Source organism: Adiantum capillus-veneris, chromosome 27 (genome assembly GCF_014529385.1).
Source record: "Adiantum capillus-veneris isolate H3 chromosome 27, ASM1452938v2, whole genome shotgun sequence".
Classification (NCBI taxonomy): Eukaryota; Viridiplantae; Streptophyta; class Polypodiopsida; order Polypodiales; family Pteridaceae; genus Adiantum; species Adiantum capillus-veneris.
The window spans coordinates 34,884,742-34,896,095 of NC_140957.1; positions in this window are offsets into that span (position 1 = coordinate 34,884,742).

Consider the following 11,354-nt stretch of genomic DNA (forward strand, 5'->3'; position numbering starts at 1 on the left):
TTTCAAGCTCAAGTTTGATCTCAGACAAATGTTAGAATAGTTAAAGGGAAACTTGCCTTAGGAGTTATAGATGAGTAAAATGATTGTGTGGCAAAGGGGAGATAAAGTGTTAATCGTGATGTTGCAATGCTAGAGGAACATATGTTGTAACTTTACAAAGTATTATATTGTGAAAATGAATGTTTTGCAAGGAGATTGAAAGTAAATTTACAAGGAGATTTAAAGTAAATTTACAAGTAATTATATTGTTAAAATGATAGTCTTTTGCAAGGAATGATATTGTAACTTTGCATCTAAATAGTCTCCTCCTTGGAAGGATTGTGATGTTCACAGCAAGGTGGTTGTTGTTGGCTCTTTGATCTCATCCTCTATAATTGCCTCCCTTGGTATCGACTTAGTTATTTTAGTGCATTGCTTCTTCTTTGTCATCCTCCCTTTCTTGTTGATATGAAAAATGAAGTTTGTGCTTTATAATGTGACTTCTGAGAAAACTAAGTGAATCTTTTAGCTTTCAAACCTCCTGTTGAAGAATCCTGCAAAACATTTTAATGTACTTTTAGAAATAGTTGGATCCTTCTCCAAATGTAGATGGCCACCATGGAAATCTATTTATGAAAGTAATGCTTCAAAGTTTTCTATTTACCTTCGAGTTCGTGGATCAACAGGATACAAGTTGACTTCTGTCCATATCCATTTGCTTGCTCCGTTGGCTTTGTAATGCTTGAGCTCGGATGCCTGCAACCTTTGATACACAACCCTCACGGTTTCTTACACTTGGTTGAGCTTGATTTTCATATGGTGTTAACAGCTTAATGAGTTTCTAGGTAGAGTGCAAATAATGAAAAATCTTGTGAGGCTGAAGGGAGATTCTAACCAGAGCAAAACTAGTGAGTTTGGAAAACTTGTGAGGCTAAACTGAGCTTCTAGGAAGAGCAAGACTAGTGAGAAAATTTGGAAATCTTGTGAGGGTGACACGAGAGAAAAATGGTTTCCATGCAGAGTAGAAATGATGGGAAAACTTGTGAGATTGAAGCGAGCTTGTGGCCGAGCAAAACTAGTGAGAAAAATTGGAAAGCTTGTGAGGGTGAAGAGAACAAAATGGTGGTTCTCTTGCAATGGTGAAGAGAGAAAAACCACAGTGGTCCTGATAGCTAGACCAGAAATGGCGGTCCTCTTGCGAAGGTAGAGACATCTTGAAAGCTTGTGAGGGTGAAGAGAGCCTAATGAAATGGCTTGAGAGAAAGAGTAGTCAGGAAAACCATCATTCAAAAGTGAAAATTTCGTATTTGCCGCCAAGCCAACAAAATAGGTCTAGTAGGGGAGAAAGTAGTGTGAAAATGACATCTTTTATTTATATTGAAAGATGTGTACCGGGATACTCTTTAAATGCTCAAGATATGCTTTGAATATCCAAAACGATCAAATTTGGAGCCGTTTTGACCGTCAAATGCTCCGCTAATTAGCAAGCTAACCAATTCCTTACACAGCCCTTTTTGAGGCCCTTTTGGCCCTAATGGATTAATGAACACTACAAGAGGCTCTTCATATTAGCGACGCTCAAAAAAAAATTTCCCGGCGTCGCTATGAGCGTCGCTATAAGCGTCGCTATGAGCGTCGCAAATTTCTTTGTAAATTTGCGACGCTCATAGCGACGCTTATAGCGAGGCTCATAGCAACGCCGGCTGGGGTAAAAAAATAACCGAGCGCGCCCAAAAACTCAGATCTTTTTCTTCTCCACACACACACACACACACACACACGAGGAGAGGAAGGAGAGCCAGGTATGCTCCTTCCCTCTCCTCATTCTCATGTTCCCTTCCCCTCTTTCTCTCTCCTTCTCTCTCTCTCTCACACACACACATACACACACACACATAGTGTTTTTGAGAGAGAGAGAGAGAGAGAGAGAGAGAGAGAGAGAGCGAGAGAGTACAAACAAAAACAAAAACGCACACACACATACATAAACAAAGAATGCACACACACATTGAGAGAGAAAAAGAGAGAGAGAGCATGCATAAACAAAAAACGCACGCATTGAGAGAGGAAAAGAGAGAGAGAACATGCATAAACAAAAAACGCACACATTGAGAGAGGAAAAGAGAGAGAAAACATGCATACGATCCAAAAAAACGCACACACATTGAGAGAGAAAGAGAGAGAAACTAATTTAACGTCGTAGGAAACTAATTAAAATTAAAAGACCTAAAGATCTAGCCGACGAGGAGTTGAACTCAAGACCTATTATTCAAGAGGGAAATGGCATAATCAATCTATCATACTTGGCATGGGTGATAGAAAGGTTATACCATTTATCTCTTTTTATTGGCACACACATCCACACACGCGCACACACACAAGAAGAAGAGAGTTACAACGTCGTAGGAAACTATCTTAAAAGACGTTAAAGATTAGGTTATATGTAGACTTACATTAAATTAGATTTAGGTTTATTTTTAACTAGATTTACGTTTATTTAAGCTAGATTTAGATTTACGTTATATTAGATTAGATTTAGGTCTCCATAGACTGCGATGCCTGCATGAAGCGGGTGAAGAAAGCCCTCAATGGAATATAGGGTATTGCTGCCTTCACTCATGGTGGGCTCCGTCGATCCAAAAGTACTGGTGAAATGTCTTCAGAAGATAGGGAAGAAGGTGGATCTTCAGGGCGGCAAGAGTCACTACATCCCCGACACAATGACCATCTAGACAACCTCTAGTCATTAGACTTACGTAAATTAGATTTAGCTTTATTTTTAGTTAGATTTACGCTTATTTACGTTAGATCGAGTCCACGCAAGAATTACTTACGGTTTAGGGTTTAGAGTTAGACGAACAGTGAAAAGATCTATTGTGAAAAGATGTTAAGATGAAGTGAAGTGCTACAGCTAGAGAAGAGGCAAAGGGGTTTTGTCCACTACATGCAGTATCATGTAGACGTGGGTGTGTAGATTTCTTGTACCCACAAATATAGGTATTGACCAATAAAGACGAGATTATAACCCGGTGGTTCTGATCTCCGTGCACCTCTAGACCGAGGTGTGCGGGGATTGGACATGACTAGAGAATGTGAGGTAAAGAGAGAGAGAGAGAGAGAGAGAGAGAGAGAGAGAGAGAGAGAGAGAGAGAGAGAGAGATAAGACGAAGAATGCCAATAGAATATTAAATTTTTTGTCCAGGTTATAAGTTTTTTATCCTCATTATGAGTAGCGACGAGGATGTGGGACCGTCCAACCGAAACACCTATCTCTCAACGAGGGTCTTATGTCCTTGTAATCAATGCAAGCATGCTGTGCGACGGACAAGACGTGTTTCTTTGCAGCACGTTCGCGAATTTGGCGAGTTAGATCCATCTATTATAGATCGAGTTGTTGCCAATTATAACTCATCGGACTCTGACGCTGGCCAACAAGCAGCAATCTTGCAACCCAATAGACGTGTTCGCAGGCGCTTTGGTCAAGCAGCATATGTGAGGCCACAAGATGTAGCCTCTGACAGCTCGGGGGATGATCATGCAGAGCACATTCCCAACGAGGCAATGTTTGAGCCCGAGATTGATGAAATGATCGAGACGATCATGGATTCAGAAAGGCTTATCTATGATGATATGAAAAGTGAAGCCGATACGCCATTGTATAATGGAGCACGTATGTCTAGATTGAAAGCACTCCTGGTTCTTCTCAACATGCAGGCAAAGTTTGGATGGAGTGACACTAGCGTCACAGCGCTTTTCAGGTGATCTATTACAATTAGTTTACTTTAATAGAACTCTAAATGTATAATGATCTGATAGATTTTTACACGACTGTATCATATTTTTATGTTGTGTAGATTGCTGAAAGAGCACATACTACCAGCTGACAATGTGATGCCACATTCCCGAGATGAAGCAAGAAAGATTTTGCGAAACTTGGGGATGGATTACAATTCTATCCACGCTTGTCCTAATGACTGCATTCTTTTCAGAGGGGAATACATAGACATGGAGAAGTGTCCGAAATGTGATTCCGAAAGATATCGAGTAGATCTCCACGGGACAAAAATTCCACAAAAGGTTTTGCGACATTTCCCTCTGCTTCCTCGCATCAAGAATTTCTTCGAATGTAAGTCCATGGCCGCCCTAGCATCATGGCATGAGGAGAATAAATCTTCGGATGGTGTGCTACGAATTCCTGCAGATTGCGTAGCGTGGAAACATATAGATGGAACATGGTCGGATTTTGCCAGGGAAGCTCGAAATTTGCGCTTAGGCCTGGCTATGGATGGCGTAAATCCATTTGATCAAAGATCAACATCTTACAGTGTATGGCCCGTTGTCATCGTCAACTACAACATTCCCCCGTGGTTGACTACGAAGAAGGGACACCTATGGTTAAGCTTGATTGTGCCAGGGCGATATAAAGTGGGGAATATGGATGTGTATCTTCGTCCACTATTGGAAGAGCTACAACAATTGTGGATTGGCATAGAGGTGGTGGATATGAGCCGACACACAGAACGACGGAATGCTTTGATCAGAGGCATTCTAATGTGGACCATGCATGACTATCCCGGGCTAACAGAATGCTCAGGTGATCTATTGACACTCCTCACTCAGACACTGTAAATCTTGTTTTTTCCCATAGTTGATCTATTATCATGTGTATACATGCAGGGCTTCAAACAAGCGGATACAGAGCATGTGTCACATGTGGACCTAGACTGAATGCACGTAGGGCACCCTCACTGAAGAAGAAAATCTACGAAGGTCATCAAGCGTATCTTCCAGAGAATCATGTGTTACACGACGGCTTTTTGGGAAGAGAGCCACCAAGGATGTCTGCACAAGCATGGTTAGAGCAGAAGGAGATGTGCGATGACGGATTGCCTCCAGGGATGAAGAGACTATCTCTATGGTACGAGTTACCATACTGGCCCCGACTCATGATCAATCACTTGCTCGATCCAATGCACATATTCAAGAATGTGGGTAATCTACTATGGGACCATTTGACCGGCAAGAAAGATACTTTGGGAGCCAGAGTTGACCTTAGAAATGTGGATCGTATGGAGCAATATTGGCCGCAAACAACGTCTGATGGATCGATAAAACTCCCTAAAGCACCATGGATTTTCACAGGAGCCCAAGAACGCAAAGTAAAAGAGACCATTCAATCTTTGCGGACCCCCACTGGCGTAATCCACTCGCTCCAAACGTGTTTTACTAAAGCAGGAAATCTTACCGGTTTGAAGTCACACGATTGACATAAAATGTGTCAGGTACGCTCATAGTGGACTTTAATATCATTGCATAAAATGTGGACTTTAATATCATTGCTGCACATACTTTACAGTTTATTTTACCGGTTGCCATTGAGGGATGTTTGTCTCTCGACATCCGTAACACAATCTACAAACTTGCAAAGCTGGTGCAATGGATCTCACAAAAGGAGATCAACGTAGACTCCATACCATTCGCCAAACTAAATGCTGCGGAGCTTGTGTGCATGTTTGAGAAACATTTTCCTACTACAATGCTAACCATTCAGGTGCATCTTCTTGTTCACATAGTTGATGAGGTGGAAATAGCTGGCACAGTTCATTCCAGATGGATGTTCTTCTTAGAGCGTTTCATGAAAACGCTTAAGGGATATGTGCATCAAAAGGCACGTCCGGAGGGTAGCATGGCAGAAGGTTGGTTGGTATCAGAGTCCCTAGTGTACATTGGAGAGTGGCTAGACGGATTTGATAAATCCCGGGACACGCTATGGCGAACCATAGATGATGAGCGCATATCTGGGATTGTCATGTGCAATCTCGGTGTTGAGAAGAAGATGACGGAAGATCTAGAGGCTAAAATCAACCAATTTTGCATGCTTCACAATCCAGTGATGCAAAAGTGGATTTCACAATATGAGGATGCAAAGCAAGAGCGACAAAGGGCACGAATCGAGTGGAGACGGGGAAGACGACCACCGATGCACTATCCAGCGGTTCTGGAGAGCCTACCAACCTTCATGAGCTTAAGATGGTTGCACAACCAATTGAAAAGCGCACAACAATGCGGTGACGAAGTGACTGAAGAAGAGTGGGAGTACTCTCGGGGTTGCGCGATCAAGGTAAGTTTGCAATGTACGACTAGCAAGTGACTTTATTTATGAACGTTTGAACGGCCACTCATAACCTTTGTTCGTTGTAGTATAAGTCATACACAGCAGCATGGTGTAAAGGTCGACATTTTAGGGTGGAACGAATCGACAAAAAGCGTTTTACTCAAGATTGTGGAATCGTGTCAAAATTTGAACAGTCTAGTCGACGACGTTCCTCTGATGCAGATCCTGTGGTGGCGGAACTCACTTACTTCGGCATGCTGCAAGAGATTTTGAGGATCGATTACAGAAGATTTTTTGTCGACTTGTTCGACGTGCAATGGTTCAAGATAATCATAGAGGGTCGCAACCCTACTGTGCGTAGAGGAGAGTCTGGTTTTCTTGAGGTGGATTCTACTAAGAAATGGACTGAACTAAGAGACACTTTCGTACTACCCGAGCATTGTGAACAAGTAAGTATGTAAATAGTTAACATCCCCCTTTTACAAGTTATGTGCTTGAAAGCTCTCATGTAAGTTATGTGGCTCTGGCAAAGTCTACATCAAACTGGTGGTACGTCATAGAGGTAGCCCCTTGTAGTGCAAGGACATATGAAGGCTACCATGTGCCAATCACAACGACATCAATGGAGGAGATCAGAGAAGATGCTCAATCAAAAGCCGCTGCGGTGGTGCCAGACGAGCATCAAGATGCTACTACTCTATATGGGGTGCATGCAGAGGAGCTACAAAATGAAACAAAGGATATGTGTTTAAACGGAGAGCTCTATATAGATATAGGAAGTTATCCTGAGTTATGCGAGGATGAGAGAGAGATCTCTTAAAGCCACAAATATTGTATTTGAACAATTTTGCTCCGTGTTGTAAAAGCTCTGGCTCTCTAAGTACCTTCCATGGTGTATAACGCTCTTTTCTACTCGCGCTCACATCTTTTGATTGAAAATTTTGAGTTTTCGACTTGCCTCTTCTATCACTCGATTCATTGCGTCATTGTATTTATATCCGTCATTACGTCATTGTATTTAATGGTCTTTGCGTCATTGTCTACTCTATTCATTCAATATTAAGTTTAAATATTCGTGTGTTTAATGCAGGTATGGATGATGAGGAGTTTCTTTCTTCTTTGTCACCGCAGCAGAGACAGTGGTACGTGGAGCGTCATCGCTCTGGCGCATCATCGCCCGTTCCTACTCCATCCGCATCTCCCTCTCTTTCGGAGCATTCGGCGCGCTGCGAAGCTTCGGCGTCGACGAGACGAGCTTCACACTCGTCTAGACACCGGCGCTCTAGTGGTGGCGGTGGCGGTTGTTGTGGGGATTCCGCCACCGATGCCTCCACACTGCCTCGTGTTCGACGAGGCTCTTTACCCTCCCCTTCTTTGCCCGCCCCCACACCAGCCACATCATCGCCATCTATGCCAGGTTTTGCACGGCTGACTGTTCCTAGAAGCTACACACCTCTACCTACTCCGCCAAGAGCCACCCCACTCGACACTCCTCGCTTCAGGGCCAGACGCCGGTGGAGACACCTAACGTCCGTACCCCCATCGACACGCCGCTAGAGACCCCTGCCGGGACACCCAGGTTCACGCGTCACCGGCCAGAGGGCTTGCCTTACTCCGTCGACATCAGCGGCGGCATCATCATGGATGATGACGGCAAGAAGGTGATCTCGCGCATGCGTGGTCTTTGCTCTCAGCTGTTTAGACACTACATACTAAACAAATGGAGTGAAGTACCAAGTGATTTAAAAAACAGAGTCACCAGCATACTTCATGATGAGTTTCTCGTTCCAACACGGGATCAGCGCTTCAATGAAGACCTGATGAAGATTCGAATGCGCGAATACTGCAAACACAAGCGTTCCGAAGTGCAAAAAGCAATCAAGAATGGGTGGAACAGGCCAGATTGGCTGGCCAAAGAAGATTGGAAGAATGCGAAGAAAGCAGCGCGCGAGAATCCCGACAAGTGGAAGCAACAAAAGGATGCAGCCAGAGCGCGAGTAGAGGCAGGGAGCTCGCACCACTTGGGGAGCGGTGGATGGGCATCATTTGAGGCCGATTTTGTAAGTGTTTTCACATTGCTCTTTATGCATGTTCGATAGTTTAGGGTTTATGAGTTTTTTAGTTCTAACATAATGAAATCTTTGTATGTTTTGACAGTGGTCGATGACAGGACGTGATCCCACACCGTACGAGCACGAGTACGCAGGCAGGAAGGGCTTAAACACCCTGATGGACATTCTCAGTTCTCGCGGCGGCATGGTTAGTATTAGGGTTTACTCTTTTTTATTTTTTGTATTGTTTTATAAATGTCGTTATATGTTTATACTTACTGAAAGCTGTCTTATTGTCTTTTTTTGCAGAATCCGACAGATACGCCGCTTGGACGCGATGAGACGTCTGACTAGACGACGTCAGTTTAGCCGTAGCTAGATAGCATTAGTTTAGGGTTTCTCATAGCTTATGTATCATGAGACGGATTTTATACATCTTTTTGAACCATGTATATTATTACATTTGTCACCGCAGTTCCTTTTGCCAATCAATTCTTTATGCCTATGATGTTGTACAATTGTCATTATTACATTTGCCAATCAATTCATTTTGCCTATGATGTGTACAATTGTCAATTTTGCAAACAATGGGTCTTGTGGGTGACTATTTTGGGTCTATTATCTACCTTTGCACTTTTTTTAAAAAGTGAATCAAGTACAATATGGTTGATGGGTGGCAGGGCATTCAATGCCCTGCCACCAAAAACAAATTCTCTCGGGCGTCGCTATAAGCGTCGCTATTTATGACTCTGTAGCGTCGCTATGAGCGTCGCTATAGTCTTTTGTGTAAACGTCGCTATAGGCGTTGCTATATGCATCGCTATATAGCGACGCTCATAGCGACGCAGATAGCGACGCCTATAGCGACGCTCTCGTAGCGACGCTCGTAGCGACGGTTTTAGCGACGCCGGGGGTTATAAAAACCCAGTGTATTTCCGTCGCTAACAGCGTCACAAGAGCACACAACCTCTTGTAGTGGAAAAGTTTATTCTCCCTCAACGCTTCAAAAATTACCTAGAGGTGTTGCTTATGCTCCTCAATGGATTTGGATTAGATGATGATATCATCAAAGAACACTCCAATAACATAGGGTAGGATCAAAATATTTTCTCCATCAAGCGGTTGAATGTGCTGGAGTATTTTTCAAGCCGAAATGCATGACAAGATATTCATAAAGACCAAACGTTGTGTGAAACGTGGTTTTTATGATATCTTCATTCACTATCCTTATTTGATGATAGCCACTTTTAAGGTCAACCCGACTGAAGTAGGTCAAGCCTTGTAGATTATTGAACAGATATTCTACCCATGGTACAGGAAATCTAGTTTTGATAGTGATACGGTTTAGTGCTCAATAGTTCACACACATGCAGTATGCGCCATATTTCTTTTGCACTAGAAGGACTGGTGAACAAAAAGGAGAGGAACTAGGCCTCACCATCCCTTTATCTACTAGTTCATGCACTTGCCTCATAATGTCCTCTTGTTGGGCTTGAGAAACTCTATAAGGAGGCTTATTAGGCGGTGAGCTCCCAAGTAGAAGTTTTATGTTATGGTCATCATCCCCTCATTTTAGAGGGATGTCTTTGATAAAAAAATCTTGGAATCCATTTAAGAAATTAGACAACTCTAATTTTTCTTGATTCCTATCATCTTTACCTTAAACATTAGGGTCATCAGTGGATTCTTTGACAAAAATCATGTACGTAGAAATCAAGATTTTCATTCAATTATCAAAAGTAGGTGAATTTATAAGTGGTATAATACAACCAAACTTATTAGCATCTATATGCATGCTCTTTTCCCTGTAGGTGAAGTAGATTTTCCTTTCAGGGAACTTTATGTTGGCAGCCATGTGGTTGAACCATGGTACCCCTAAGACAGCATCCTCATGTTGGAGAGGGTTTGTCGACATAACTTTGGACATGAAACCTCAACTTCCCAATTAAGGGCATGACGGAGGCTTGTTTTCCCTTGAATCTCCATTAGTAGTGATCATATCTCCCATCTCGAAAGCTTTTATGACCAACTTGGTGGCCAACTCCTTTGATATAAAGTTGTGAGTAGAGCCAGGGTCAAAGAGAATAAGGGCATCATGCTCCCACACCTTTCCCCAAGCATAGGAAAGGGATGAGCCTTTGCAATGTGTATCCTCTTTTGGAGCTTCAACCGTGGAAGCTCTAGGAGTGTCATTGCGTACATTTATTTTGGGGCGAGAACAATAACCATGTCCTTGCTCCCCACAATTAAAGCATTTATGGTCTTTACAAAAGGCCTCTAATTCTATGGGAGAGAGCTTATTTTTATTTCTCCTTGGCCTTGTTATTGTTGTTGTTGGTGTTTCCTTGGGAAGAGTTTTGGGCATTGCTCTTCCCTTTAGCTTCATTTTGATCCTTGTTTTCCATGGCATTTAAATTTCTTCTCCCCTTGTTTTAAATTGATCCTTGAAGCAACCATAGTGTGGTGGGATGACTTTGGTGATAGTGCTAGGCCGTTGTGAATTGACATACTCGGCCATTTCTTCAGGTAATCCTGCACAAAATTCAGCTTTTGTTTGGCTAAGTCTATCCTTTGAAAGATGGTAGCTGTGAGATGTCAATACCAAAACTTGTCTACATATTTGTGAATAGTCTCGTTAAAGAGTAGCTTCAAACTTCCCATTCGGTGAGCACTTTGTCCTTGGAATCGCTTGCAAGGAATTTCTTCATTATGGAAACTCGTAGAGTTGTCCATGTTCTTGGCGTTTCGCTATTCCCATGGAGACTAGCCTACCATTGATGGGCAGACTTTTGGAAATGCATAGCTACATGGCATAGCTTGGAGGACTCTGTGAAGTCCTCGTCTCCAAAGGCCGCATTGAACTGTTGGATGAAGATCAAAACTTTGTCTATAGCACCAAAGGTGCCATCATAGGTGAGAAAAGAGATGCTCTTTTCTCCCTCCTTGAACTTGTTTAGCTTGTAAGACCTTTTCCAAGAAGCATGGGATTTGCAATGTCCTCTCATCTTATATTTTTTAGGATAATAGCCATTTCTTTCATCGGAGAGGAGGAAGATGATGAAAATGGAGAAGAGGGTGACCTCTTTCTTCTCTTTTTCTTCCTTTGTTTCTTCCCTTCCTTGTCAGAATGACGAGGAGAAGGACAATGTGGCGATTTTTTCCTCTTAAGAGGAGTTGGTAATCGTTGAGACCGCCGTCTTCATGGAGCC